Here is a 13,679-nt window from a genome sequence, read left to right on the forward strand (position 1 = left end):
ATTTTAAAACCATAGGAGGCTAATCCAGTCAAAGTGACACTTTCACAGATGAAGACTCTGGTATCAATGAAAGCAACAGTTCTCATCTCAAAGGAAAGAAAGACATGGTTTACTCCATAGTCATAGTGATCATGGTCAGACACTAATTTCCACCATACAAGATTTGTGATATAATTCCAATATAAATTTAGACATGTATCTATCAATTTTATGACATGTTAAAGTATGTATGTGAATTTATGGAACTGAAATGCTTGAATAAAGTTTTCTTTTCAAGGCTCTGAGACTTAGTATGTTGCCAAAGCTGGTTTTGAACTTCTGCACTTAAGTGGTTCTTCTATATCTACCTTCCAGGAAGCTATGATTATGGGGTATGCCTAGATGATGGGCATAGTGATCATGTCCTAGGAATACAGATTTGGGTCTCCCCAAATACCATGTTCTGGTGAGGTATCAACTTAATGAATTTTTAGTAAAAGAACAAAGAAAGCCATAAATCAAGACACTTTTTAAAAATACATTGGTGGGCACATCAGGTAGGCAGATCATATCAAGATGGAAAGGATTCTGCAATAGATCTTGGATGTCAACACTCTTAGCCCTTTTACTGGTGGAAGATTAGAGTTTTGTTAAGCTAATGCATTCCAGAATGCATTTTATCTGTTAGTCACGGGATGTTAGATCTGACTGAAGGAGCAAGGAATGGTTATTCAGAGGCTTCAAGAAAGCTCAAGATAAATTATAATTAGGCTCTGGACTTGCACACTGCAACCTCTGCACAACACTGAAGTTCTAATAAGCCAGTCAGCCTTTGCAGATACAAGTCTTTCCGGGAATTCTGATTCACAGTTTTCTCCACTGGCCAACCATCAGATTTTGTCCATGTTGGGGATAGATATTATTTATTAAATGTTATAATGTCCTGCATAGCTAGGAAAGCTCATTTCTAGGATCTGATGGAAATGAGGGTGAGCACGGGGCAAGAGAGAGCAGTCTTTACAGAATGGAATAGCTGGTAGCTGGTAAAGCCATTAGGAAACTTCTGGACTATATCAGAAGTCTTAGCCTTTACATTCACACTGGACAAAAGACAAAAAGCCAAATACAAAGAAGAATCACCTCAAGAAAGCACCAACCAGAAAGCATGCATGAAGTAGGAGGATTCTGGAAGTGAGGGGCAGTCACAGGGGCACTAACAGGTCCCCACCTTCACAGCAGCTGGAATACTGACAGAAAACCAGTCTTGGGTGTGCAATACCCATAATCCTTGTACTTGGGAGTTGAGGGCAGAAGACCTGTAACTTGAAGGCAAGAAAAACCCTGTTTTAAAAATAGGAGCAGGGGGCAAAGAAGGGGACATGATTCAGCAGTTAAGAGCACTGGCTGCTTTTGCAGAGGACCTGGGTTCAGCTCTCAGCACTCATATGGAGGATTACAGCCATCAGTAGCCAGCTCCAAGGGATCCAATGTTCTCTTCTGGTGTCTGTAAGCATCACTGACATCTCTGCAGCTCTGCAGCCTTCAAGTCTGTCTGTGGTGGTGCATCTCCTTTCTCGCCTCAGCAGGAGGTGCCTCTCGAAGACACGGCAACACCTTCTTTCCTGTCTTAGCCTACAGCTTTTGTGAAACACCACTGCAGGCAGGAGCTGTGCCACAGGAGCTGTCCACAGTGGCAGCAGCTACTCTCCAGCCTCCCCACAAAGATGGCACCTCAGCAAGAGCCAGCTGCAGCCTGAAAGGCCCTCATACCCTAAACATGGGCCACATAGGGAAAGGGGTGGTGGCGGTGGTGGTGGTGGTGGGTGAAAAAAAAACCAACCACCAATCCCTGAGAGGGAAAACTCACCAATCCCCTAACCCTAACCCTAACCCCACCAACCTCCCCGAGTTCAGGATTTGAAATCCAAATCCTCATTCTGGAAATCTCTGCCCCGAGAAGCTCAGCTCCCTCATAAATCCCATATAATAGCACCACCCTTTTGCCAAGTTCCTTGATGTTCACGAACTGAAAGCAGAGGCCAGCCATCCCGGACCCTCCAAATAACTCTTTTGTGAAATTTCCTTCAGGAAACCCTTCCCTTGGGACACTGTCCCATCTCAGAGCTGTGTATTTCCTGGGCTCCCACGTCTCAGGATATCATTCCACTGAGATACCGTCTCCCCTCAGAGCTGTATGGTTCCTGGGCTTCCATCCAAGCAGAAACACTTACAATACACATTCCTCTAGCCACTATGTTCTTTCCCACATCTAGCACCAGAAACAAGTCACAGGCTCACACCTTCTGCTCTGTTTCTAAGGCCTCATATTAGTTCCCAGAGTTTTATGTTTTGCATTATTTTTAGTTTTCAGCAATTGCCTGTAAGCAGTATGTGTCTCAAGAGACCTAAGCAACCTCGTTCTACACAGATAAATATCTGTGATGACTTCCACTGAGCCACAGAAACAGTCAAACCCTGGGTGCTTCTTTTATGTAGGTAAAACTGAGTCCATGGGCTCCCCAACCTGACGACCCAGGACCACATAGTACTTATCACCTGTTAAGCCTCCTCCAGATGACAGAAAACGCTCTGTGAGACAGAAGCATAAAAGAAGAGCAGCACACTGTAACTTAAGGGGATAAGTTAACGGGAAGAGGTACAACAGTGTGTGCACATGAGCCACAGACAGCCCACGTTCTAGACAGCAAGGTCAATGCAGTCTTCCTGCACCTGGAGCTGGGGAATCCCTGGAACCCAGAAGTGTGAAGCCAGCCTGAACAAAACAGCCAGTTCCATCTCAACCTTTAAAAGGGGCTGGGGAAGCAAGGTATAAAGCATCCGTTTCACCAACAGGTATGTTCTAAGCACCTGCTGTGTACCTCATTGCATCCTAAATTCTTGGATAGATAACATGGCATGCAGGTAGTGGACAAGCATACATTCATACAAAACACCTGTATACACAAAACTAAATAAAGACTTAAAAATAGGGGTGAGGAAGGGAAGGAGGGGATGAATTAAACAGTTTTAGTAAATATAAAAATCAAAAGTTTAGGGCCAGGGTCATTTGGACATGTTTGAATTCACTCTTCCTTGGGTCACATGCTGTAAGTTTTGTATGAAATAGGGCAGCACTGAGGTATTTAGAACTACTAAGAGGCAGGGTTCTAGCACAAGGGCATCAGTTCACTGTGGATATTCCCTCACAAGAAAGTAATGTAGTTCTAGTGAGACCCCAACAGGTTCTTCAGAGTAACTTTTATGAGAGTGAGCCTGGTCCCTTTAACTCTCTGGCTTTCTGTCTTAACATGTGATATCTTCTATACTGCTACTGTGATGTCAGCACCAGGAGGCCCTCCCCAGGGGTTTAAGTGATATAGTCACCTGATTTGGGACCTAAGCATCTAACACTATGAGATAGACAAACTTCTTTTTTATTTTAAAAATGGATAAGTAATATGTATTTATTTATTCATTCACTTTACATCCCAATCGCTGTCCCACCTCCCTGTCTCCCTTCCCACAGTGCCCCCCCTCCATTTCCCCTTTGCCTCTGAGAAAGTGGAGCTCCAACCCCAGGTATCCCTCAACCCTGGCACATCAAGTCTCTGCAAGGGTAGGTTCTTCTTCTCCTACTGAGGCCAGACAAGACAGCTGAGTTAGGGGGACAATGTCACAGACAGGCACCAGCTTTAGGGACAGCCCTGCTCCAGTTTGGGACCCACATGAAGACCCAGCTGCACATGCGCTATGTGCCGGGAGGCCTAGGTCCAGCCTGTGTGTGCTCTTTGGCTAGTAGTTCAGACTCTGAGAGCCTCAAGGTCCAGGTTAGTTGACTCTGTTGGTATTCCTGTGTAGAGTTCCTATCAAAAAACAAACAAACAAACAAAACCAAAAAAAAAAAAAAAAAACCTAAAATCTTGAGACCCACAAAGAGAAAGACTTACAAATCCTATAAATAAATTTTGCCTAAATCTTTAGATGGTCCTAAACCCTACACATGTGGAACAGCTTCCAGCACTCAGCTAAGGATAAAACCCGAAATAATGTGAGCTGCCCAGTAGGCAGTTTCCAAGCTGAGGCCGCCTTCCTAAGGAAATTAAAAATCAGCATTCTTCAAGAAATTCTAAGAGAATCCACAACATCTATGTGATGCATTTCACAATCCAAGACATAATTCAAAATTTGCCACAGAAATTAATAGTCAAAAAACAAAAACAAAACAAAACCCCCAAAGCACTCTCAAGAAAAATACATCCAGAGAACACTCCCAGAAGATCCAGAGGTTGGACTGAGTGGCTTTCAGCTTCTGTCTGCCACTGTAACCACTCAGGGGTGTGGAAGGGGTGTGAGCATGCAGACCAGGAACCTTAGCAGAGAAACTATTTTGAAAGGAGCAGATGGAAGTTCCAAACTGAAAGCCAAGTGTCTGAAACGAAAACCTTACCCGACTGCTTAGCAACAGCATGGAGATGGAGGCAGAGGCAGGGACTTCATTTCATAAGGTGAGAAGCTGCCCAGTTTTGAGAACAGAGAAAGTGATCTAAGGCATGTATGCACGCAGAGGGACACACGTGTCCAACAATAATAATTAAATAAATTAAAATTAAAGCAAAAGGGGCTAGGATTTGAAAGAGAGGAGAGTTGCACTGGAGTGTTTGGAGGAAGCAAAGAGAAGGGAGAAATGAGGCAACTATAATCTTAAAAAAATATAATTTAAAAAAAAAGAAGATAAAAAAGATGAGCCCCAGAGCTGAAGAGATGACATAGCAGTCAACAACACTGACTGTTCTTCCAGAGGACCCAGGTTCAATCCCAGGGTCCACACATAAGTTTACAACTGTCCCTGACTCCAGTGCTGGGGATCTGATACCCTCTTATGGTTTCCATAGGCAATGCACACATGTGGTTCTTAGACATACATGTAGGCAAAATACCCATAACTTTAAACATTGTTTTTTAATCTAAAAAAAGAAAAAGCCTCAAGACTAAAGAGTTCATTTCAAAGGCTCATAACACAAGACAAGAAAAATGTTAATAGAGCCTTTTTCCTAAATGACCTAAGTTTCAACACATTTTGCTATTCTGAGTGCTTTGTTTCATTTTGTTTTAGTCAAGTGACCTTAAAGGTTAATGTAGAAAAATAAGATGGGGCCTGGGAGATTTTCTGAACTCTTGCCTCACAGCATGCAGGTCCTGGGACCTCCCCTCAGTACATGACTGAAACTTGGCAGCACATTTTGATAAACAAAACTAACATTTTTTTTTTTTTTTATGGAGGAAGATCCTGAGTACATTCCTAAGCACTGATGGACTGAGTCTTACAGGGGAGGTACCATGACTGTTACCAACTGACAGATGGAGAAAATGGGGCAGGCAGAGGCAAGCAATTTGCCCAACGCTGTGGCAGAGCAAACCCTTTAGCTGACTAAAAAGTTGTTAGCAGGCGGGAAAGACACTTCAGTAGGTAAGAGACAACTCTGCAAAAACAAGGACCTGAATTCAGATGCCCAGCACCCACACAAAATCTAGGTGTGGCCTAAGAGCATAGACAGGGTTCTGGGGTTCACTGACTAGCCAGTCTAGCTAGATATAAACCAAAAAGCCACCAGTGAGCTCCAGATTCAATGAGAAGCTCTATTCTAAGGGGATACGGTGACAGGTAGAGAGTGACACCCAATGTCCTCCTACAACCTCACTCACATGTGCACATGCACCACTGACATCACCCCCCCCCACACACACACACACACATACACCACACATGCTTTTACACACTGCTTTCCCACTGGCTTTGCTGTAGATGATGTCTCTGACTTTATAATGAAAACTTGCCCTTTACCATCTTGTTAAGGACGTTGCCTTCCACAGACCTCCCCTGTCCTCCACAGAAGTTGTTTGTCTCTACTTCCCCTGTTCTCCACAGAGTAGCCTTCACTTTATCTTCTCCTGATGAAAAAAAATTATGACTTTTGTAACTGCACTGGAACCAATCTGGGGAAAAGGAGCTAAAAAGATGTGAGTTCTAGAACTTTCTAATCAGAAACTTGTCTTTAGATTCACAGAGCGGGGAAGCCCCAGTAGCTTAGAGAGAACAGCCTTGCCTGGTATCAGAAAAGCAGACTTCCCAACGTTTCTAAGCACTCTTGTGCTAACCTACCTTCCTGATTCCCTTTGCAGGCCTTGTATCCATCCATAAAACCCCAGCAAGGTGATCTTTGTTGGCCACAGGCTCCACGCTGGCTGTCCCCGTTAGGGTTTCTATTGCTGTGATGAAATCACGACCAAAAGCAAGTTGGGGAAGAAAGGGTTTATTAGGCTTACACTTTCAGACTGAAGCAAGTCAGGGCAGAAACTCAAATAGGGAAGGACCCTGGAGCCAGAAGCTGATGCACAGGCTACAGAGGAATTCTGCTTACTGGCTTGCTCTCTATGGCATGCTCTCCATGGCTTGCTTGGCCTGCTTTCTTATAGAACCCAAGATCACTAGCTCAGGGAAGTCACCACCCATATGAGCTGGGCCTCTCCAATCAATCACAAATTAAGAAAATGCCTTACAGTTGGATCTTATGGAGATATTTTCTCTATTAAGGTTCCCTCTTTTCAGATAACTCTAGCTTATATCGAGTTGACATAAAACTAGAGCACACTAGCTTTCCAAATAAGTCTTTTTCTTTGCCCAAATAACTGGTCCCTCCAGTGGTTGGCTTTTTCCAGTGGCAAGAAATATGGGTATAAGGATATAGAGCTAATTAAATGAGTCCTAACTCCAGTTATAAAACAAACGTAAAAAAAAATTTCCTCATTCCTACCAACAGTACACACACACACACATACACACACACACACACACACATACACACACACACACACACACACACACACACACACACACACACACACACACGGAATGTTTAGTACCTAAACATTTAGTTTCAGAGCTGGAGAAATGGCTCAGCAGTTAGGAGTGCTGGCTGCTCTTCCAGAGGACCAAGACTCTATTCCCAACATCCACATGGTGGCTCACAACTCACAACTCACTCACAACTCATAACTCAAGTTCCAGAGGATTTAGTGCCTGCTTTTGGCCTCCACAGCACTGGGCACAAGACTGGTGCACACCCAATGCACATAAAATAACATTTTAAATTAAAAATATTTCTACAAGCCCAGCAGTGGTGGTGCATGCCTTGAATCTCAGCACTCAGGAGGCAGAGGCAGGCAAATCTCTGAGTTTAAGGCCAGCCTGGTCTACAGAACTAGTTCCAGGACAGCTAGGGCTATACAAAGAAACCCTGTCTGGAAATAAACAAACAAATTAGGTTTCTACGAAGTGCAGGGATTTCATATCCAAAATATATTGGAACATTATCTCTTTTATTTCCCTACCAAATGGGAGGTCTTAATATTATAGAAAAATCTGTATTAGTACCCCTAACTACAGGGAAAGAATATTAATGTCAACAGTCCTCCAAATTAAGAAGAAAAGTTTCAATCAAGCACTTCACACCCCAATTCACCCTACTCATTAAAAAAACAAAAACAAAACACAAACAAACAAACAAAACACTAAGATGCTTTCTCTTCACCAGAACTTGGGTGTAAGTTTGTTTCACATTAGCTATATATAAAGGAAATAAGAGAAGGACATAGCATAGCTTATAAAATCTAATGAGAAAACCCCAGGAATATTCACATTCACACAGTCTTCAAGTAATTATTCTAACTTCCTATTTGAAATTCCAGCCGTGCAATTGGGAGCCTGAGGATCAACACACACTGTTGATCATTTTGCTTTGTTTTGTTTAATCTCTACACACCAAGAGTCCAAAGAATCCAAGAAGAATTAATATTTTGGATTTCTACTTCTAAAGAATGGGCCTGCTGTGAGAGTCAACACCAACAACTGGAAGATTCCAAAGGGATTCAGAATTTCCCCCAATTAGTCATCCTAAATGCCGATAAACACAACCAGACAAGACACCAGGCAAAGAGGAGATCACTGGATGTCTCTACTTAAAAGACATGCCAAACAAAATAACCCAGCAAGTTATAATCTTGGGCTGATGTGGAGTTTCCTCTTAGTCAAGCAGGAATCCAGAACCAGTAAAAATTAGACTTGGGCTGGAAAACATTTCTATGTGACTCACAGAGGGCCTCAATATCTAAAGAGACTATAGAAGTGTCTAGCACTGCAGTGACAGAAGGCCCAGCAGGAGACAGCAAAGCACCTTAGGGTTACCGCACAAGGTACCTGGTTCCCTGGGGCCGGGAATAAATTACCCAGTGAAAATTGACCAAGAACTGGTAACCAGTACAGAAAAGGAACGTGTTGGAAGAGTTAACTGCCAGGAAGCAGGAGCTCAGGCTCACACCAGGTCAGAGGGAAGCACACTTAGCTGCTGGCCTAATGTGCACTGCCATTCTAAGACTCTAACTGAAGAATGTGTTTAAAAACACTCCTACTGTAAGTCACAGACACTCAGAGCTTTAGAACTCTCAGGCTGCCTCATTCGTTATCTTGGAAACTTTCCCCTTGAGAAATAAGGCAAGCGAGGCACAGGCGGGTGGATTCTCCTTATTGCAAGAAATGAGCTGAACCAAACGAGCACCATCACTACACTATGAGGATGTTGTGGAAGCTGGTCCTCACCTATGATCTCAACACAGGAGGCCAAAGCTGGAGGATCTAGCTAAGAAAAACTGCATCTTCAACATGGATCCCAGTGGCCCCACAGCTGGTTTCATTTGTGTACCTACTCTCTGTGATGATTATACAGTTATGAAGTCACCTGTCAAAGCATTTCTTAGAACGTGACCCATCCTTTAGCTATACAGGGGCATGATTGGTCGAATGCTTCGTCCCCACCTCTCCCACAGCCACTTTAAAGTCAGTCTCCTATCTCCACTGGGGACTAGAGTTTCAGCTTTTGGCCTTGAACCTTCTGAAGTCAGCTTTGACTGAAAACCAGCTTTCTGTTCCTCCCACTCCCACCCCCAGGCAGTCAACCATGGAAGACTGGACTCAGGTGTGGAGGTGAAGACAGAAATCTGGTCTAGAGTATCTGTACACGTACAAAGTGAAGGGTGGAAGCAGCCACTAGCAGGGGAGCAGTCTGGCATGTGGATACTGGGATGAGAGACAGAAAATGTTTGCACCTGAAACTACTCTCATCTTCCCCTCCTCTTCAGACACTGGAACCAGAGAAAGACCCTACCCTTCGAAAAACCTAAGAGGTCACTGATTCTAAGACAAATGACAAAGAAAACAGTGTCAAAATCTGATGAATGCAAAGATAACATCAATTTTAAGGTACACCCCAAATTGAGAAATGCTATCACAAGGAAGACATATGTTTGAATAAGGAAGAATACAACAGGCTTTTTTGAGCCATAGACTCTAAATCACTATAAATAGAAGACAGATGCTTTTAAATGTTAATAATTTTTCTTAGCTTTTGAGGATTTTGTACATTCATAGAATGAAACTGACCAGACCCACCCTCCACTTCTCCCTTCCAATTTCTTTCAAATCTCCCCTAACTTGGCCTCCTCCTAGTTAATGTCTTTTTGTTTGTTAACCTGCTAAGTCCAATTACTGCCACATTCATGCACAACTCCAGGGACTTAATTGAGGCAGCAAGGGAATGAGATAAAAACAAACAGACACAGAGAAAAAGCTGGGATCTGGGCTCTCTGCTAAAGAAATGTCAGCACCCCAGAGGTTCTTCATGTTTATTATATGGAGTTGAATAGAGAGGTGGGATTATAGCATACAGTTGCACAAGGAGGTGGGGTTATACATAAAGATAAATAAGGAAGCAGAGTTTAGGGTATGTAGCTGGATCAAAGAGACAAATTTCATCTTGGTAGGAGGAGCAGTCTCTGTAGAGCAGTCTTTTCGATGGAATGGGGGGGGGACTAGGAAGCTACAGTGGGCATTTCTGCACACACGGTCAACATTCACATTCGGTAAGAACCCTGAAGTGATGCACATTTGCAGTCTACCCCACATAATGCTATGCAAAGAGAAGTAAGTAAATGACTATAGTAACCTCAGCCACAGGGGACACCTTGAAGTCTTGTCATCTCCCCATTTGTTTACACTGTACTATGTTTTCCATCACTGGCAGCTAAAACATCTTAACATATATATCTGCATGTGCAAAACTCTTTGAAACTTAAAAACCCAGAGATTTCTGATTTCCCTAATAGACTGTTACCCCTTCAGTGAAATTCCAACACACCAAAAACATTACTTACCACACGAAGCAGACCCCCAGATAAGGCAACTGGGATATCAGAGACTGTATCATTTCACACAAAAAAGAAAACACTGCTTTTCTCTAAAGAGATACGAAACAATGCACAAACAAACAAACATTCCTACAACACACGTCAGCACTCTTTTTCAAGCTTGAGCAATCAAAATTATGTGTCGGGCTCTGGTTTCTTCCAGAAACAAAACATGACTTGAATGCAAGGGAGAACATACTCCATCCAGCCTTTGGGAAACAAAAAGCCTCACATGCTCTCCATCTCTTGAGTCTTACCAGAGACAAGGGGAAGTTCCGTGCTAGATACATGTTATCTATATATAACATGAGAGGTTTACTCCACAAGGCTCATCAGTTCCTTAAAGACCTCTGTTGGTTCAAAGAGAACTGTCAGAATCTAGTAGGCTCACAGTCACCCAGGAGAATTGGGAGGGGGATGGGGGAAATTGGGGGAGCCAAGCCTGCTACTAGGTCACCTTCCAACAGCTCCAGGGAGAGTCTGATCCAAAGTTTTGGCCTCCTGCTGTGAGTAACAAAATTTCTGGCACTGAGCCTGAATTTCTAATTCATTACTGAAGCCAAGGACTGAGTTAAACCCAAACCTAGAGTCACTGACACTCAAATACTGACAAGCAGAGAAGTAGCAAAACACACAAAAGGAAGCTCTTCCAGGCCAGGAATCTTCCAGTTCAGGTGTGAGGCCAGGACACTGCCCCAGATTTTATATCCTGCTTCCGGATCTTTCCTCAGCAGGACAAAGGCGAGGTACCTAAGAACTGCTTAGCCATCTTATTACTCAAAGGCAGGTAGCCACTCCAGGAAGAGGCACAAATGTCACATGGATTATCTTGCAAAGTTAGAGGACCACCCACCAAGTAACATTGAAACCCCATACTTTACCAGGATAATTTTGCTGCCATTCCTAAAGACCAAAATTCTACAAAATTTATACCTAGCTGTCAACAAATGACCCCAGTCCATCCATGTCCTAGCATGGACCTAGCGTGTCTTCAAATTGTAACATAAAATGAGTTAGAGAAAGCCCATTTTAAATTAGTTTATACAGATTTTAAAAGGTAAATCCTAACTTTTTCTTTATAGAGTATTCTTTTTTTCTAAGTCAGTGTTGTTACATCTTATCTGAAGTTCCAGTTTTTGGAGAAGGCTTTCTATTTTCTCATACTAAAAAAAAAAAAAAAAAGCGGTAATGTCCAATTTTTACTGCATCTCCATTTTATGTAATAGTAAGCTCCGACTTTTCCTTACCATATGACATCTGCTGTGGCTAATGATGGGGATACACACTAAGAAGTGTCCCTCAGCAATTCTGCTACTGCAGTAACATCACCATGTGCGTATTACTAACCTAGACAGTGAAAGTCTATCACCTGAGTGGCCTCTCAACACACTTTATAAGCGCCATATACACGAGATGCTTGAGGCTGCTGCTGGCCTAGCAGAGCATATTGCTTTACAGTAAGCTTTCTAAATAGCAACGTGAAAGCCAGGCCAGAAGTGTAGTAAATACATAAACAAGAGATGTTTATCCTTCTTATCGTTACTGGGTTGAGGATGTGGTTCAGCAGTGGAGGTTGGCATACTTGAGACCACCTGCTCCATCCCCATAACCCCCCAAAGTAAATATCACCCATTACACCTAACTGGATGCCATAACCCTTATAAAGCTAGATTAGACTGTTGACATCATTGATTCATTACAAGGTTACAGGGATGCCACCCCTAATAGGAATTTTTCAGTTCCTATTAGGACCATCTTCACATATGTAGTTTGTCTTCCATCAAAACATCAGTGTCTGGCAAATGACTGCAGAATAGTTTGATCTGTAGTAGTTTAAGCCACTAACAGATGACATAAAATGAGCCGTGCAGGCAAGCTGGCTGCTGCCCTACCTGCCCTAACTCCACACACATGTTCCTTCTAATTCACACCTGTTCTAGCACACAGTAGTTCATAAACTGTATGGCTTAGTGTTCTGTTGAACAGACCAACCTTCTTTCCTCTTTTCCTTTTCTCCCACACACCCCTGCTTTAAAAACAGTAAATCCATAGTCAAGAACCTGGAAATCTCAGGCAAACACCATCTTCACAGTCCCTCTCTGCTACCTGCCTTGGGCATCAAGTGACCTTCTGCAAGGGCCTTTGCTGGACCTCCTCCCTGGTTCTAAAGCTTGGCTAAATCTTGTAGAGGAGACAGAGTACATCACTATTCTCTTCCACCTCATACAAAGAACTACAGAGAGCGCCTGACAATGTATGTTATCTAAGAAATCTTGAGCTGGACTCCCATCGTGCAATGTGTGGACTTAGACAACTAGGCTGAATGAACCCAAACACCGGGTCACTGCTACTCAATTACGGATGGACCAGCCTCGCAAGTGCACAACAAAGTAGCGGAATAGATGCGCAGGCAGGGACGACCTTGACACAGATGCAACAGGCTTCTCCGCCCCGAGAGAGGTGTCCCAGTTTTCAACAACTAAGTGCAAACTGATAATACAACCAGAGATCACAAGGACGACTTCACCAGGCACAGGAGAGACCGACGCGCGGTAGTAACGCCAGCAGGTGCTCCCAATCGTCCCTGGGTTTTCCAGGGGGACTGAGAAGGGGGATCCGACACAGGCCGGGGTCGCCTCCGGCTCCGGTTCCCCTTGTCAAAAGAGGACGAAGGCAGGAAGCACGGCGGGCCCAGGCAACCCGCTCTCTGAGTACGCCAAAGTTTGGAGCGGCGACTGCACCCCACCAGTACGCTGAGTTTGGTGCGGACCACCGCTCCGGGTCCCAGAGCGCCGCAGAGCAGTGAGACTCTGGTATGGCTTTCCGAGCGCGCGCCTGCATCCCAAGCTTCCGCGCTCCGCTGTGTACCGGCCGCAGCACGAGGATGCGGACCCCTACGGCCCGGCTCGGCCCTCCCCGGCCCAGCTCGGCACCCCTCGGCCACGCTCGGCTCCCCTCCCCTCAACTCCTCTCCCACGCCCTACTCACCTGAGGAGTGGGAGGCTCCGCTCTGTGAACGCAGAGTCCAGGATGCGGGCTGCCGCAGCCCGCTGCAAAGGGAGCCGGGTAAGAGACCCCAGCGCGCGTCCCTCGGCCGCTCTTTGTGTCTGGCCGCCGCGCTCCCCTGGGCTCCCAAGGCCTCCGGGCGCCGCCCCCTCGTTCTCGCGGGGCCTCCCCAGGGAAGGGGAGGGGCTTCGTCGGGGGCGGGGCTTGGAGGGGCGGGGCGAGGAGGCAGGCGGAGCTGGGCCAGGGGCCTGCCTGGTCAGGAAGAGGATGCAGGATGACAGCAAGGTTCTGGGAGATAGGGTGTTTAAAAAACAAACAAACAAACAAACAAAAAACAAGGGGCCCAAGTCCTTTCAAGTGGAAGAATTACGCAGAGTGGAAGGCAGCCAGGAACCAGT

General features: G+C 44.7%; 1 protein-coding gene across 5 annotated transcripts in view; it reads right to left on the reverse strand.

Moving 5' to 3' along the window:
- Positions 1-13,405, reverse strand: part of Ninl (ninein like) — a 70,832-nt gene extending 57,427 nt beyond the window's left edge. For 4 of the 5 annotated variants that reach the window (XM_076929945.1, XM_076929944.1, XM_076929943.1 and 1 more), the window contains exon 1: positions 13,264-13,398. The gene's annotated coding sequence lies outside the window, so the exon portion shown is untranslated. Of the gene's footprint in view, positions 1-13,263 lie in introns of all 5 variants that reach the window. The other variant, XM_076929942.1, reaches the window with a different exon arrangement.
- Positions 13,406-13,679: the final 274 nt, after the last annotated feature.

The sequence above is a fragment of the Arvicanthis niloticus genome, chromosome 2 (genome assembly GCF_011762505.2).
Source record: "Arvicanthis niloticus isolate mArvNil1 chromosome 2, mArvNil1.pat.X, whole genome shotgun sequence".
NCBI classification, from domain to species: domain Eukaryota; kingdom Metazoa; phylum Chordata; class Mammalia; order Rodentia; family Muridae; genus Arvicanthis; species Arvicanthis niloticus.